At 40.7% G+C, this 18,203-nt stretch overlaps 1 long non-coding RNA gene across 1 annotated transcript in view; it reads right to left on the bottom strand.

The window, feature by feature from the left end:
* LOC108448155 overlaps positions 1-18,203 on the bottom strand; it is a 140,902-nt gene that overhangs the window by 83,635 nt on the left and 39,064 nt on the right. Inside the window, exons 3-7 of the long non-coding RNA XR_001863947.1 lie at positions 17,730-17,929; positions 10,893-10,972; positions 5,706-5,913; positions 1,237-1,305; positions 584-776 (exon numbers count right to left, since the gene is read on the bottom strand). This is a non-coding gene — a long non-coding RNA (uncharacterized LOC108448155). The remainder of the gene's footprint in view (positions 1-583; positions 777-1,236; positions 1,306-5,705; positions 5,914-10,892; positions 10,973-17,729; positions 17,930-18,203) is intronic.

Genomic DNA, 18,203 nt, shown 5'->3' on the forward strand with positions numbered 1-18,203 from the left:
TCCCTACCAAGTCGAAAGAGTTGGTACAGTGCATTAAAACCTGGCAGAGTCCTGACATTCCACTCCATGATGTGCAGGCTGAATCTTCAGCAAGAGCCTGTGAACACCGAGTTGTCCAGTGCTCAGCTCTTCCAGCTGAAGGTGTCTCAAACACTCTGTTAATTTCGTTCAAATATATTCAAAATACAGTGGAGAGATAAAAGTACGTACTACAGGCATAGGAAATGTTCAAGGCAACAGGCAGAAGTGAGTTCAAAGGAGAGCAGATAAGTTCCTGTAGTTAATGTTTTCCTGTTTCAAACAAACAAAAATTGCAAGAAAAGTATAAATGTAATAGATTTAATACATAAAAGAGTGTGGTAGGAAACACCAATACATGATTGACTCAGCTGAACACAGACTAGAGTGAGGAATACTGCCTTATGGATTATCTTAAGGGGAAACCAATGTCCCTTCTTCCCCACTCAAAAAAAGGCAACATAATTGAATTTCACACAGACATGATTGGACTTAACATCTACCAAATAAAGACGCACAAAGCAGGTCATAAGAATGAATTAAGAATGTAAAGTCTATCACTCACCTCTCCCCTGTAGCTTAATTTCTCCTTTTGTTTCCTTCTGGTTTTAGTGTTTCAGAGAACGCTTGAATTTTAAATTCTCCTCTTATACACAAGACTATCCATTGCTCTCGATCTGCTCTCTCTTTCTGCTGAAGGACCTCAGCCTTCATGAAGCAACCCAATTCTGCTTGCAGGCCCTTTTGATTAGGCACTCCTTGTTGAGTGAGATCCAACCAGTGGAAAAAAAGAAGGATATGTAAATAGACATTAGTCACTAACAAAATCAAAACAGCAGCCAAAGGTGCCTACTCTGCAAGTGCTGTGTACTGTGGTTGGACAATTTGAATCCCATGGAAACCACCCTTGGGTTTGGGCAGGAGAGCTCAACACTGGCTATAAATTATTTGTACTGATGGTCAGGATCTGGCCATTGAGCTGGACAGATTTGCTCACCCCTTCCTTTACCAAGAGATTTTCTGAGCCTCTTTTTGTACGTGGTGTAGGGCTCAGGGACCTGCTGCAATAGGGTCATGTGGGACAGAAGCCTCATAGAAGTGGATATCGGTGCCCTAATTCACACCTTCATCTAATTTTCCTAGAAAAGCACCAATGAGGGTAGCTGCTGCTCATTGTACTCTAACAACCTATCCAAGGGTTAAAATATTGATCCTTACCTACAATATAATGTAGCTTGACATGTTTCATCAAGCATGTTGTTCTCACTTCACTTCCAGACCACTTCTCTGAAAAGTAAAAGAAGTAAAAAAACCTGCGAAGATTGCTACTAACATGTAAAATATATTTAAATAAACCAAAATAGCAGGGAGAAAAAACTTTATCGTAGCACAATAGAAAATTAAAGACCCAACTTTAAACAAATCGTGCCATTTGCTTTTGCGGCAGCAAAAAGAGTTTATTATTTCACTATTTCATCTCACCTTGTGTCATTAAAATATAGGACATAAGTAGTAAAACACAAAGTAAATATGCACATATCTTTACACCATGTAGGGCAGCTATAAATCTTACTCTTTGATAACAGCTGTACTATAACAATCATTTGAGTAGTGCAGCTGCCACAACAATATCAAATTTTATAGTTAAAAAGCAGTCAAAACTTTAATGGTACAGTGGAGGTAGATATATATTGTGCTATAAATAAACATTATCTAATGAAGAAATGAAACATGTTTATTTTTCCTTGACATATCGTTCAAAATCATATATCTTTGCTGTTGCAAGCTGCTATAATAGCAGCCATTATACTTCAGCATGTATAACAACAAGGTCTGTAGTTGGGCTAATTACGCTGGATTTAAATGAGGGATGGGAGAACTTCAGACAGTGTGGCCTTGCAAGCAAGGCTTTCATTTCAATAGAGCAGTATCTTAAAATGTTATCAGAGCTAACGTGCTGGCAGAGGTTCTGAAGCTGTTGGGAATGCAGTGAGAAACGAGTGGGTTTTCCCCTTAGACGATGACTTCTGCTGTGTTGGTGTGACAGGGTGTAATCGATCTGGGGAGTAGGGGACCATGAGAACTGATGTGCTGGTTCACTCACTGCCACATTACTCAAATATGAAAAACCTCTGAAAGGATTCAGGAAAGGACATGTCTAGTGCAGACAGGCTCATCTCTCTCCCAAGGTAATAATGTGCCTAAAATGTGGTTTCCATGAATTTACCGAGGTTTCTGCTGTGCTCACATTCAGCCTAGGGACGCGCTGATGGCACCTATGGCGATATTCACCTGCCTCCTGCACAAAGACTGAATGAGGGCATGGGAACGATTTTAAGCATGCTAGAAACATCTAACATTGAAGAGTTTTGAGAACACAGCTCATCGTGCTACATAAGGTAAGGCCACAAAACACTAACATTCAGGTGTGTGTTTCTGCAGGAATTTTCTCTTGAGTCCGGAGTGAACTTCTGAAAGACATCTCCCAGTCCCTGCTATACATTCCACTGCAAAGAGCTGTCTGGAAACCACTCGCTGGGTGCCCTTGGAATGGCACTAAAATGCTGGTGCACACCAAGGGCAAACCCAAAGCAGTCCATCAGTACCAGGGAGTCAGTCCATGGGACCACACCAGCCTCAGTCCAAAGCTAGCCCCAAAAAACAAACATGGTGGATTTGACGCCCTCAGCATCAGCTCCATCTGCACTGCTCAGTAGGATCATTAAGGTTGGGAAAGACCTCTAAGGTCATTGAGTTCAACCATTAACCCAGCTCTGCAGGTCCACCACAAACAAAGATGTAGCCTCAGACTACCAAATAAAAGAGCAAAGTCCACAACTACAGTATGTCACAAGATGAGAAAGAGAGCTGGGAGTGACAAAAAAAATATCCTCGATTCCTGCAGTATCAGGGAAACTGGCAAGTAAAATTCATTAATTCCATTCCCCTAAGAATCTTCCTTAGGAAGCTCTGATTCCCCTCTTCACATCATAAAATTTTCCCTGCCAGAAGGGAGATTACCATCTTGCCTGGAGTTTGCCTCCTGTTCAGTGTGGGTTTCTCTGAAGGTGACACATGGACACCCTGGTGGGAATGGCTGCGACCCGGGGGAGCAGATCCATTGGAGAGCAAATCCCTGACAAACAGCTTATTACAGTTAAACTTTGTGCGTGCCCACCATTAGAGATCCTCAGGGTGCTTTTGCTTGCCATCAGCAGAGCATTTATCCAAAAAACCCCATGAGATGCTATAAAATAAACCCAACAGCTGTTAGCAGAAGATGACAAATCCTAGATACCTTTTTGTCACATTGCAACCTATACAATTTACTCCATGTTTACAAACAAATTGCTGCAGAAAAATATTAAGTCCTGGCATTTAGAGAAGCTCTAGAAATTACTCACTCCCCTGGAATTCTGCATGACAAATTAAGACTACACTTCTACTCCTAATAAATGTAGCTAGAGCAAAATTTCATAAACATTCTTGAGATTTCTTCTGTAACAGCTTTATTTTGGCTCCCCACTTTTCCTGCTTAAACAAATGGTAAGGTTGGCTAATATTGTCAAAATACAGCACTTCTCATGAACCAGGAGTCATTTATTAATGTAATTTATTAAGCTGGCATTGTAAAACATAAAATGATATTTTTACTGTGGGACTCACACACACTAAACAAACAAACAAAAAACAGCAAAAAAGAAACCCCTCGTTACCCCCAAGCTAAGAATATTTTCTTTTAAAAGTCAAATTACTGCAACTGTGGATCTGTAAGTAAGATTATGTGCTTCCAGAACTGGCCTTTCAGAGGCCAACAGGGTAAGTGTTAATGAACCGTGCAATGTTGGGTAAGAACAGAACAGATGTTTGTACAGCCATCAGGTAGACCTTTGTTTATATAAATGCACCACAGTAGATAGTACCTAATACCTTTCTCATGGCTTAAAATAACCTTCCCACTAAAAATACAAGCAGGCTTTTCCCCAGTTGTGAACATGCTTAAAATCTAATTAATGCATAGCTGACTGCAAACCCACCAAACTGCCCAGGCAGGGTCGGACCTGTCACCCAGCGTCACATCTTTCATGACACAGTCTTAATCTCCTCCTCTGTCCTTATATTACACTTTTTGCTCTAAAGGTTTCTGCACTAAAAAAGTGGGGAGGTGAAGCCCTAGTTCAATGCAATTTATTTTTATATTGCCTCTCATACAAAGTCTTTCAAAACTCTTTATAGAGAGAGATAAAATAATCATATAACACTTGCCGGAATTCAGTGCAGTGACTTTTACACTCAGGGTAAAAGCTATGTACCAGGAAAGCAAAATTAAGAAAATTTAGAAACAGAGAGGGGATTAATAAGTACATATGGTTTCTGCACTGTGGGAGAAGAGGGAAGCACATCCCAGTTCTGGTGCATTCATAGCCCTCCCTTTAGTTTGGAGGGTCCCAACATAAAGGGGCTGTTGGAGAGGGTGAGAAGGGCATTGCTTAAAGGAGCCCCCTCCAGCTGTGTTGGGCACAGAAACATCAGTCAGTTGTTTTCCTTCATATGGAAAACCCAATTTCCATTCAGAAAACGAGAAAACTTCAGCCTATCCTGAGAAAGGAATGGAAAAATGCACCAAGTCACCCGCACTCATCATCTGACAAACACAACTCAGGAGTACCCCAAAACCAGGGAGGGAAAGACTTTTGCAAAAGACAACCAGAAAAAGCAAAAAATACTTATGGTAACACTGTTATTATATTTAATTTAAATTATTTATAAACAGTGTCTAAAAGCATGACCTTATAATAAGTAATACAATTATTCATAAGGATAACCCTGGGACCAGGTACATACCATGCCCTGGCAGAATGACACATGCAGGAGTCATTGAGCAGATTTTGTTTACCCTGCTATACCCATCAGATCAAGGAAATAAACACCAAAAAACTGCTTATTGGGCTCCCAAAGTAACTCTAGCCCATATCTAAACCAAATCTGAATATCAGCACGCTCACCCAGTTTATGCCAGTACAAACCTCAAGAAGCACAGGAGAAAAATGCTCCCAAAACCACACTGATAATTAAAGCAAGAGTGTTATAAATTCTGTGATACAGTCTTAAACTCTCATTGCAAAAGTTTACTGCATCTTTGAGGTCCATCGATTCAGAAGCCCACACATAAAGAAGTCTGGTAAAAGAGCATCTAAGAAAATATTTGGGCAACAGCTAATATTTCTTCCCACCTGTCTTCATGGCCGCACCACTCAACACAAGCCACATCTTTATAACACACAGTAAGAAAACACAATATGTAGTAACTCATTTTCTGACCTTTTAATATTTCTGCCATTGATTGTCAGAAGTGAGGACGGCTCTCTATCCTAAGGTGATGGATTATTTAATTAACTATTGACCTTTTCAGTATCAGATGTTGACAATGAATGCGCTTCTGTGTAAGCTGCCTCCTCTGGATGCTGTTCAGTTCTTCAACGCACATGGATTTGTCTCACATTTTGGTTTTAAGCATAACATTTCTATGATTTTCATCTAAAAACAAGTCAAAGTCTTGTATTTAGCGATGAATATTTTTATGATCTACTGCTTTGAGTTTTCTTTTGAACTGCATTTCTAGCGGAATTTATATGAATATTAACAGAATTGAGTCTTTCATATATAAAATAATTTCTATTGCTTACCTATGACTTAGGTTCCTGGCATGCTTTCAGGACAAATTCTGCACCAAGAGGCAAAGAAGCCAACTCAGAAGGGAGAAATTGTTCATCATCTGTGCATACGGGTCAAGAGACGTCCCAGACTGAAAATTGTAGGAGTCATTTGATATTACACTTTGCCTTTGGGCCCAGCAAAGACTCCAGCCAGGAACATGACATTTACGCCGAGCACCTTTAAAAAGAAAGCATTTCACTACTTTCCCACAAGGCATGCAACGTGAAGCCTTGTTTACACACAGGCAAACTGACTTAAGACTTTTTCTCCCCCAAAATAAAGAGAAAGGATCCAGATCCTCATCCTGGAGACCTGGGATCCCAGTGCTCTGTTCTCAGCAATTACATATTCAGCTACAATCTTTTTATAAGCAAACAAGGTATTTTCCTCCAAGTGCTTGTTGTTGGAACCGAACACTGAACAAATGATCCGTGCCTCCAGGTTGTCAGAGAGATTTACATGTGACTACACAGCAGTTTGGGTATTCCACTGTGATTTCTCTCCAGGACTGAGAGAGCTGATTAGTCTAACATATTCCTGGTAGAAACCATCCAACATTTCTCCAGGAAAAAAGTTTGTAGCCTGGCACACCTTTGTAATAAATATTCTCTTCTGATTTCATCTGTTCACTTAGAAAATGCATATTTGCCAAACTGGGTACCAGAGAGAAGTTTGGGGGGGCTTTTTTTTTTTTTTGCGAAACAGATGAGAATATTTTTCAAGATGTTCCATTTCCTTAATTATTTTGGTAAGTATATAACCATAAAATCACTTCATAGGAAAAATTCCACAATGTATATAACAAATAACAATTAACAAATTTCTAGATCTGTTTACAACAAATCAGGTTCTCCTTTTTTTTTAAATCATATTTTTTTCTGTGAAATCAGCAGCATACACAGCAGTAAATATTCCTGCGGCTGATGGATTTGGTAAGTGGTTTTAATCAAGAGCTTTCCTTTTTCATCAATCAGCCTTCCCCGCAACCCAGGAGAAACCCCTACATATGTCATCGATACACCCAGATAGCAGAGCTATAAGTCTGATTTTTTGTGATGTTAATACAATATTATGATAGATATCTATTAGTGGGGAGAGTGGAGCAGCAGACAGACTCCAGCTCCTCTGACAGCGGCTGCTCTTTCTTTGTCAGTGTCAATCCGCGCCGGAGTCGCGGGGAATGAGCGAATGTGACAGGAGAGGACCGCTCCAATTATGGATGAAGGGATACTATCTACTCCCACTGGTTGATGTGATTTATTCGACGGTCCCTCTGCATTTATAGAGCAGCAGATTGTAGCTGCTTATGAAGTGACAAATAGTGCTCAATGACATTGACTGACTTGTCTGATCAATTTAGCTCGTCTGAAAAGTAGCCGTGAATTGCTGTCCTTGTTGAATGACGGCATGAACAGTCCCAGCTCAACTTTAGCGACATGAAATCTCAAATGCCATTAGAAAAACTATTAAAGAGGACTCCTTTTAATCAAATAACACGATAGTTCCATACAAAGAATGAAAAATAGAAACCTTTCCCACAGCTTTGCTTTGAAATGCACCTCACTTAAAAAATGTTTTGCCTTCGAGACCGTGTCAGGAGAACATTTTTATTATTTTATAAGTTCCTGAATATTTGATATATTTTGGTGGAGGAGCAATGTATCTGACAGAGGGGAAACGAGTGAAATTTTCTTGCAAGAACCAATACAGAAACTTTTCATGTTTTCTAGAAAAGTTGCCAACTGTCCTGATTTTATTGAGCCTCAAGTCATTAGATTAATTTTAAATTTCAGAGCTCCTGGAATCTGGTGATGATGTAATCTAGCTTTTATATTAAAATCAAGAAGAAAAGTAAAAAAAAGAAATTCCTAGTCTTATGTGATTTTAGTGAACGCAGTACAACCAAAATCCAAAATAAAATTGGAAGGCAACTTAAAAATGCTGAAGGGTTTTTGTGGATTTTGAGGAGTAACCTTAGGACTACTGGAGCCTGGCAGGACTTTTTCCCACTTGGGTTTGACAGCACAGGAATTTCTTAGAAGTCTGGCTCATTTTGGTAGAACTGTTAATACCCTCGTATTGAAAACTGTCAAACTCTCAGTGGCTGGAAGCCCTCCTGGCAGAGGGAGTGGTTACATGGGAAGAGGTGGCAGAGCCAGGCTCTTGGGTGCCACAGAACTCCCACTGCTTTCCTGAGCCTTGGCACAGCCCTTCTAGTAACGCTGGAATTACATGATAAGGTGTCATTTGGCATAAGCAAAGGCCTCACAATAATTCCTTTAAACAAACACTGAATTAAAAACCATTGAGAAACCGTTAACAATTGTATTTTATCTAGCATTAGATTAGTATTTTTTTAAAGTCATAATGTCACGTCACACCTTATAAATAACCCTTATGATATTTCTTATATGAAGCAGGCACAGGAGTTGCCTGTGAATGGTAATTCCATGTGTAAATATATACAAACTTGTGAGGGAGTCTACACACACATATCAATATATATATGGTCACAGCACAAATAAATCAATGTCTGCATGTGGGGGGTGCGTGTGCGCTGTTCATTATATATTACAATATTAAACTGTTATCCATGCACAAGTATATTTATGTATATATTTCAATTTATTAGAGCTAGGCAAGCCTTTACAGACTTAATAAAGAGCACCAGCACTATAAGCCAAGAACTATTTTTCCCTTTCCCTGTATTATTCAAATTTATTAAACAATATTTCACATTTGTTTGACACAATGTCAAACTCGGGACTCCTAAAGAACTGCTGCAGCTTTGGAACTGTTATGCTTTCTTGGACTTTAATCATTTTTGGCAAGGCTCCATTTCCTGTCAGAAAGTGAAACAGCTTAGGAATGTCATTTTCACGAAAGAAAACAGAGAGAATCCGAGAGGAAGTTCTCCTCCACTCCAGAGCCCCTAAGATACTCAAACACACTCGCAGGAGGGCTGGAATACATCAAACATTAGCAGAGGGAAAAGGACACACTTTTCCCACATTAAAATACATGGATAAAGTTGAACTTTTGCTAAAAATAGTTCCCATGACTAATCCTATTAAGTTTTTAAAAAATTGGGCTGTATCTCCCTTGAAGTCAAATTGTTTTTTAACTTTAGAATGACATTAGAAAAAGACTCTAAAGTGCCTTTGCTTAAGTCAAAGTCCCCGGAAGATTATTTTTTTCTTTTCTGCTTTTTTAAAGCGAAATATGAAAAATGAGGACAGGAGCATGGATGACTCTTCTAAAAGGGCAATTTACCTATTGAAGAGGAGAGGAGGAGCAGTCTCTCCCAGATCATCGCTGGTGATTTACTGTCTAAAAGAGAGGCTCCCTACAGAGGGAAGAGGTTCAAGGGAGCAGACACAGACTAACACTTCCCTGGGCCAGCTCAATGCCTCCAGAAGCTGAGCACAGCCAAAGGGGCAGGGATAGAAGAAGCCCTGTAACACTTTTGGGCAAGAATCACCTCTTTTCTTTGATCAGAAGGCTGGTTACGTAAAAACCACCTTGACTGCCTGTTGTGGTAGGGAAACAAGTAATGGCCAGATGGATTTTGAGAACACAATCCACACCCCAGCAGGAAAAACACTGCACCAGGAAAGTTAGCAGTTCCCACCACATCGTGGCCACGTTGGCAGTAAATAGAACTAAGGACTTCTGACAACCACCAGATCCCTGTAAAATTTATGAATCCTATTTGAAGCTCATCTGAGTGCTTTTCTAGCAGACCAAAAACTTCCCAAGGTTTACACCATCCTTGTTTGTCCTAACATCCCAGACAGAAATCCCAAGCTATGGTAATACCACGGTTGTTTCAATGGGAAAGCAGAAGGGAGTTGGCTGCAGAGGAGGGTGAGAATCCACTCCTAAAGGAAAAACCATTTGCAACAGGATACGGAGATAAAAAGGATGTTTATCTCATTCAAGGAATTTGACCTAAATCCAAACCACACTCATACACAATAAGGAAAGGCAGGTAGGTTTATCTATTGCATTTTCCCTAGAATTGGGTTAAATACCAAGTGGTGGGATTTAAGGAGCCTTGCAAATTTCTTAGCCCTGATTGTTTTGGTTGTGATTTGTGTTTAAACCTGTGTGTTACAAACCCCAGTGGGGCACAGGCTGCCCTGGGGCCCAGATCAGTGAGGCCAAGCTGGAAGGACATCCCAGAACTGTGATCCACGGCATACAAACATAGGAAGAGAGCACCCAGCTGGCAAAACTGAGCAGAGTGTGATGTGTTCAACAAAAAGATGAAATCCTAAAGGGAAAAAATGTGACCTATATGTGTGTTTTGAAAAGCATGCATACTTCTAGCTCAGTCACAAGAAAGATCAGTAGTTGGTATTAATGAAATGAGAAGGATGTTGGAGAAGGAAAGATAAAGTGAAAATAAATTAAGAACTCCCTTAGCAATAAACTTAAACTTTCTGTGAGTTGCTATTTGGGGTTTTTTTTCTATGGATAGATGAACACAGAACATAAGGGGATGAGGAATGGAGAGGTCACAGGAGTTGTCTGCTTCCATAAACCTTCACATCTCCCTGTTTAAATTCATCCTCCATCTACCTTCAGCACTGAATAGGGAGTGAATGTAACAGCAGAAACATCCCTCAGGTTTGTACAGGTAGAGGCACACAGGCATGAAAACCGCCCCCCTTGCACGTGCTTTTTCTCTCCGTCTCTCAGGCAGCCAGGTCAGGTACAATGGGGTGGTCCCAGCATGTCCCTCACACACCAGGGGACTGTAAAAACTCTCAGCATCAGCCTACATCTGCTTGCCTTGAAGTCGTCCCCCCCACCCACACTTCCATAGCAGCTGAGTGAGGTCAATCCCCAAACACTTGTGAACACGTCGCTCCTTCCCACCCCCCTGAAGCCACTCTGGCAGCACTGTTTTCTTTTCTGCCCCCAGCTAAGCTTTCGTGGTGCTCTCTGATGTTCCTGCAAGGAATGACTCATTCCCCCAGCCCAAACCTGTCCAATAGGCACCTTTGCTCTTCCCATTTTCCCATTGCACCACTGCCACGTTTCCTGACAGCATCTTTTTCCTCGGACCAGCCTCACTGCTGAATCGCTAATTCCAACCCAGCACAGGGCATTTGTTTGTTGTCAAAGTATAACTTGGTGTTTGCACTTACAATAGTGTCTTGTAGCAGGTTAGTCACCGAGGAACATTTCCAGTCATTTATTTTCCAGCACAGGCTACAGGTTTCCACGGCTATACTCCACAGGAGAAAAAAAAACAAAAAGAAAGAAAAAAATTCCAATTTCATGTGTAGATTAAATACTTCAAAGTCTCATACACTCAAGCCATCACTAACACATGCAATAATATAAACTGGAATGAATTTCCAGGATGTAGTAGGCTGAAACTCGCTTTCAGAGCGGCAGGGTTGAAGTGCACTTTGACACCAGCCCTCCCCATCCCCTCTCCCCATACCAACTAACTCCTCCTTACCTCACCTTCTTCTCGTGATTGGCCCAGTCTCACAGCAGCTGGCAATCACCAATTAACACCAGAGCCTGTGAATTTGTCCAAGCTACAGCTCCATCTGCACTTCTGGCCCATCACTGTAGTATCAGTTTATACTGCAAACCCATGAAACTCATTACAAGTTCCTCCAAAAATCTCTCCATTCCTCAGCACCCAATCCTTATTCAAACTCATCTTTACCCTCATTATATCCTGTTTACTTCCCTGCATGTTAAGGCAAATATAAAATAAGTTCAGAAAGCCCTCTAAGATCATCAAGTTGGACCGTTAGCCCATCGCTGCCAAGCCCACCACTAACCCATATCCCCAAGTGCCACATCTACAAGCCTTAAATCCCTCCAGTAATGGGAACTTAAACAGACTCTATGAAGGGTTATGTGATAAATCATTGTTAAAAGTTTTGCTTGTATTGTTGAAGGAGTCTTCCCTTTATACTGGCGGGAAAGAATCTGGAGAGCGAAATCTGTATCTGGAGCTATACTCCTATTTTTCTGTACAGTTAAATACGTGTAAGGACTTACTTAACTTCCTGAATTGAATAAAGATTAAAAAAAGAGAAAAGAATAGAAAAATCCACAATTAACCGCACTGTTAATTAGCTGTTAAACAATGATCACCATGCCCATTCTTCTTGATAAACTGTGCCACTTAAATCCCAGCCTTTTCCCACTCCCGTTGCTATAGGTGCCTCTCAAACAGCAGTTCACACATTACACTTGGCCCTCCTCCCTTCTGTCCCAGCCTGGTACCTCCTCGAGGGTGTCACACGCAGCCATCCATTTATCTTCCCTTTTTATCAGCTTGCTGAGCCATTCAAAGATGGGCAGAACTTCTTGAGGCCTCCCCCCTTTTTCTTCCTCCCCCCAACATTTCCATTTATATCTAGATTTTTCCAAGCCCAACACAACCTAATGGGCAGGAGAAGGCCTAAGCCCAGATTGTTTAACAATGCCTTGAGGGGCTTATTCACCAAAGTTCGGCACTCTGACGAACAGCTTGCTGCAGCTCTAATGGTAAGGCATATAAAATGCATCATACATTAAATTTAATGTTGCCTCATTAGTCTTAATTAGATTCCTACATTACACCAGGATTATAGTTTCTTCGTGTTTATGTTTACTCCTAAAATGAAGTCTACACTAGACAACAGTTTGGTGTACTTTCTAACCTTTGAATAAATATGCCCTGAATGGATACCTATGGATATTCTTAACCTTGAAGAAGCAGAAATTAGGTGTTGTTGCAAATGCCTTTGAGACAGAGAGACTGCTTAGAGTCAAATACAAAGGAATAAATTTAAAGGAAAAAAAATATAGCGTGCAAACATTAGAAATTACCTTCTCTTTTAAAGAGTACACAGAGGAGGGAAAGGAAGGGACTGTTTGCTTCAAACAAGTGGTGGCTTTTCTGTTTCTATGAATGCTTTGATTGCTCTCATACTAATTAATTTTTTCTTCTAGATTAGATTTTTTGCAGTTTATTTTCTTTCAGTTGTAAAATCTGCTTCCAAGTGATGCCACTAATTCCTCTTTGGAACCTGGTTGGTTGGAACTCTGCTTGGTTGAGCAGAGCTCATCCCACGATTAGTCATAATGACCTACACCAGGACCACGCATATCAGAGGTGAACAGTTTTTAAAATGGAGCATCCCACTTTTCTTCCTGCAAGTAATTGAACAAGCAATTTTAAATTTCAAAAAGTTTGGAAAAAATAACATTTTTTTGGTAATGTCAAACAGAAGCTTGATTGTTATAAGCATTGAAAAGGTGAAAGCTGGTTTGCCACATGCTGCCATTCTCAATATTTTGGCTCAGATCTTGCCATGAAATAGTTCAGCCTCTTGAAGCTCTTTCTCACCCAGCACAGAGTGCAATTCATACAAGTCCATCTATTTCTTTCTGACTGATTTGTCCAAGCACCCACAGTAGTATAGGAGCAAAGAGAAGTCAATTAGAATTATTACCAGTTAGTGTTCCGCTGATATTTTTAATATTATTTCCTTTCATGTCCCATACCATTAATTTGATAAAATTTAATAAAATTTCATTTGAATTTGCACGTGTCCTGGTTTACTTGTTAATTAGAATTTGAAGAATATTATTGAAAAGACAGTGCAAATTTGTATGTTTCATTTGCTTAAGGGTTTAAGAGAAATTATTTTGTCCTGTTTGGATTTACCCTTTTCAGAAATCTTTGCACAAAAGCGAGCATTTGAGGTTTCTTAATATTTCATTAGCCCTACCAGGTACACGAAAGTAACATTATTTCCTCTGAGAAAAAACAAGCTGACTTAGGCTTTGAAAAATCCTTTCCTTGGCTCAGGAAATGGGGAAAACGCTTAGGAAAATTTTCAAGAGTTATCTGGCTTTAAAAGTAGATCAAAGTCTAAATATTTGTTTCACAGACAGTACTGAAACAATTATTTAAATGACGAAGAGTGGAGTGCACATGTACTGACTTTGTTCAAAATAGAATTTAAACTTTTCATCCATCTACACTACAGTAGCACGTTTCCTTAGGAATGACATCTTGGGAAAGGCCTGTACAACACAAAAAGGAAAAGGTTTACATTTTCTAAAATCCCCTAATCCTGCCTTTTCGCAGTCTCTCCATAAATTGTTACCTTTTTCCTGAGGGAATAAAAAGCTCAGTGGTTTCTTCAGTTCCTGGGGCAAACTGCAGCTACAGAACAGCTTAAATCCCAAACAAACCAACCAAAACCCCAGAAACACAGAAAACTACCATTCTTCATCATGAATTCAAGGAATAACAAAATCTATCAGTAAATATGGATGAGGGCCATATCAATGGGCTACGGATGGATTCACAGGAGGAAAGAGGACTGGATGTACTAAGGACATATCTTTAGCAGCTAATATCACATATAATTACAGCACAGTGCTGAGCATCTGAAAGAAATTTGAGAGTAGAGGGGTGAAAAAAGCAGTGACTAGATGATGATCTGTTATTTAGAAACTGATGCCCAGGAACACGCACTCACTTTTATCTTAAAACCACACAAAGTGTTTCAGAATGGGCAAGACTTAACAAAATTGTTTCTTTTGCCAAAAGGCCCAAGAAAAGTCAACTCTGTCTCTTGCGTGGGTTGGCTGTGAAGCAGGATGCAGCCAGGCAGGATACATCCACCTCCCTCCACCCTGCTTCATTCAACCTCCAGCAAAAAATAATAGATGTTGTAGGAAGGCTGTGACTTTTTGTCTTTTTACTGCCTTGCTGCCGTGGCCTGCTGGCAACAAGGACAGCCAGCCATGCTGGGCTTCACTGGGAAAGGCTCCCAGCATGGCTGGAGCTGGATCCATGGAGAAGGGGAGCATGTGAACCCCAGGCACCCCATGCTGCAGACCAGACCTCCAGATGTTGGAAGAGCAGCGTCTCCCGCTCGGCGAACGATGGAGGAGGCGACGAGGGTGGTGATCCTGCTGTCGGGAACTGCTCTGCTCTGCAGAGCTGGCAGGAGATGAGAGGTACGTTGTGCTCTGCAAAGAGCTGCAGCAACTTCCTCCAGAGCAACAGGGAGCTGAGCAAAGGGCGGCTGCACTGTAAATCACAGCTCCAAGGCTTCCACAGGTGAGGCACAGCTGGGCAGGGCTCTGCACACCGGGACGGAGCAGGCAGGATCTGGTCCAACCCATTGCTGTGCTGGTTGAATCCAGACTTTTCATTTTGCTGGCTCTGTGTGAGGGGGATCTATCGCCTTCCGGTTGGATTTCTTTTGAGACATAAAGAAAGCTCTGGGACAACACCCAGAAGTGGATTAATTAATTTATTCTGCCTTCCCAAACAAGGTTCGAGCGTTTCCGGGATCAGCCGCGCTCCTCACACGCACATGAGCTGTTCTGGCAGGGGCGCCTCAGCCCAATTTGGTTTGAGTGACAAAAGTTAATTTTATTGATGCACAGCCTTCTGTGATGCTAGGTAGGAGGTCCGACGATGCAAATCAAACTGCTTCTCCCAAAATATCCCAGTGATTGATAATGAGGCAGTGATGCAGATTTTTGACACTTTTGATCCTACCACAAGCAAATGCTAAATTTAGACCCGAGAATTTAAAAAGCTAATGCCACGTTGCTTTAAAAGCGATCAGTGGAAGATATACATAGCTTAACAAAGTCCAATGTTATTCAATGAAGATTTATTTTTTTCAATGCCAAAACAAAGCTGTAACAAGCAAGATTTCAACAATAAGAGGGAAAAATTAACTTGAAACAAACCTAGGTATAGAAACCTGTCAAATATGCTCTTCAAGTTTAATTTCATTTCTTGTGGAAAGGTTATACATTGCATTTTGATTTCACTACTGTATATCTACATACATATATGTGTCAACTATTCTGCAAGGTGTATAAGGAACATATCCAGAAGCATTTGAACAAGGAAGATGACTGACATTTACAAGAAAAGCCTTTATTATATGTCTATATTTTGTTTCATTAATCATGCATGTTCATTAACCAATCATGGTAATTTATTATGCATTGTTTGAAGACATGTTGCATTACAATGGTGTCATTGTCACTTTGATCATCTAAAGATCTCACAGGATGACATTTCCAACCAGAGGACCTGGCTCCTCTCTACGTGCTGCATGAATATGTACTAGAGACTCAGAAGTGTTAAAAAAAAAGGAAAAAAATCAACAACAAACCTGCAGTGCAACAGTGTTTGCAAGATACAGAAATTAATTATGTAGCTCAAAGATAACCCACAAATTAGGTACAAATATTCAGGTGAAGTGATTTGCACATGATTTAATAGTGGATAAGCACCAAAAGGAGATGCTATTCATTTTGTCATGTAGTATTTGATCATTAAGTGTTTTGCTAGGTTGTATCATGCTCGATCTACACAACAATCTGAAAAACACACTCTTTACAAAACAACCTAAAAATGTTCTCAAAAGTCTGGGCTTTCATCACGACCGGCTCTTGCATTTATATAGTGAGAAACTAAATATACGTTTATCAAAAGATAGTTAGAGGCACCACTACCATAATGCAGCTCTTCTTTTCTCCTTCGTCTAAGGTCACTGCAAGAAATGTTGTGAACCTGAGCATTAGATAGAGTCTGATTTTATGGAACCAAGGTTTACAACTTCTTCACTGCTCATTTCTGCCTTCTATTGCACCTTTCATAAACCTTCTGATTAATATCAAACAGTGAACAACTCTGACAAGCAGGATTACTAATCCAACATAACTGTTTATAGTGTGAATGAAAAAAGCGCTCCATTTCCAGCCACTGCACTTAATAATAAATTCCTGTTGTACTTAAATGTTGAAGGGATTACATAACTGTCAGAGTTCCTTTAAATGTTAAGGGTAGTAATCATATTAAAGACATACTATACAGAAGCAAAAGCAAATGTCAGTTTAGCTATTATTACCATATTTGCATGGAGTTTGGAAATATAGGGCCAGATTCCTAAACACGTCACGTTTGGGCTGGTTGAGGCTGAGCAAAGAGGAAAAGGAGCTGCAAACCAACCCTGCCAGTCGTGCTGCAATCCTGTGCCATATAAGGGTCAGAAAAAGGAGCTTCACGTGCCCTAGCAGAGCCACGGGGCTGTTCTGGATTCCACCAGCTGAAACAGGACCACCAGGACAATTGTGCCAGAGAGACGGAGAGGAATGCCACACATTCCTCCTCCCTCGCTCCCTCTTCCGCTGCACATACTTCGCGCAAGGAAGCTGCTGGATTGGCTCAATACCATCCCAGGACAATTCTGAAGCACCCACTTAAGACATGCTTATGACAACTGTGACCCTCTTGGGTATCCCTAAGACAGCAAGAGCCAGGAATCTGGTGCAAACAAAATCAAATATGCAGATGCTCTCCGTGTGGTCTTTAGAAACTGATCCTCTGACCTCTGCTATTGGCTTAAACTTATTAAACACCCTGGAGTCAATTAGTGTCTTAGTAACAAGCAACACTATGAATTGTCCAGAGAAAATTAAGGTAGATAAATTAATTTAACTACTGAAAAATGAAATTTAAAAAAAACCCCAAAAGCACAGCAACAAAACCCCCAGCATACAGACCTCCAAACCCAATGAAGACCTAGATCTCAGATTGCACTCTATATTTACCTCCTTCCCTGCATTGGAATCATTTGCAGGATTAAAACCTGAGCCTGGCGCCTCCCCACACTACGATTATTGGCAAAGAAACAATTCTTTGACTGTCTTCCAGTACTCTTTTAAAGGACTGGGGTTATTCACGCAGAGCCACACCCCACATCCAGCAAGACAAGAGGAATGCTTGCCTGTGGAAGTTATGTGCACGCAATGAAACCCTTGTTCCCAAGTTAGAAATGGGACCCCATTATTAGCATTCCTGATATTCATAGCACTGCTGGCGTTCCACAGCACCCAGCAGGGCTCAGCCAGTAGCCTCAAGGAAAAAAATGTCAAACCTTAAGTTTTGTATCATCGTGAAATCAGTTAATTTCAGAACTACTCACCTGCAGTGAACTGCTGCAGTGTTACTTTGAGAGAGAGGATTCCAGCCATAGTCTCACCCAAAAGATGAATGCCAGTGATGCCAGTTGGTGCTGACGTCCTGGAAGAGCATCAGTGCTGAAATCCTTCCTCCAGTGCTCCCTGAATGGTGTTCCTTGGAGGTGCCCCACTGACACACTACCTCACCAGCAAGCTTTGCCTTCTAATAAATAGAATGATGAAAAGGCAAAGAGGAGCAATGCAATTAATTCACTTCACATTAAGGTCCAGGGATAGCTACAACACATTTGATACCTAAACATTAAGTATTGTCTGGTAAGCTACTCAGTGGTGGGTGGAAAGCAGTCTCCCATGGCTAAAGAATCCCTGAGATGTTGAACATTTTCCTCTACAAACTCAGAAATTCAAAACATTTGCCAATAATACACGTGTAAGAATAGAGATGGTCTCTTGATAGGGTCTAGAGAAGGTCAAAT

Source organism: Corvus brachyrhynchos, unplaced genomic scaffold (assembly GCF_000691975.1).
Source record: "Corvus brachyrhynchos isolate BGI_N302 unplaced genomic scaffold, ASM69197v1 scaffold126, whole genome shotgun sequence".
Taxonomy (NCBI): Eukaryota; Metazoa; Chordata; class Aves; order Passeriformes; family Corvidae; genus Corvus; species Corvus brachyrhynchos.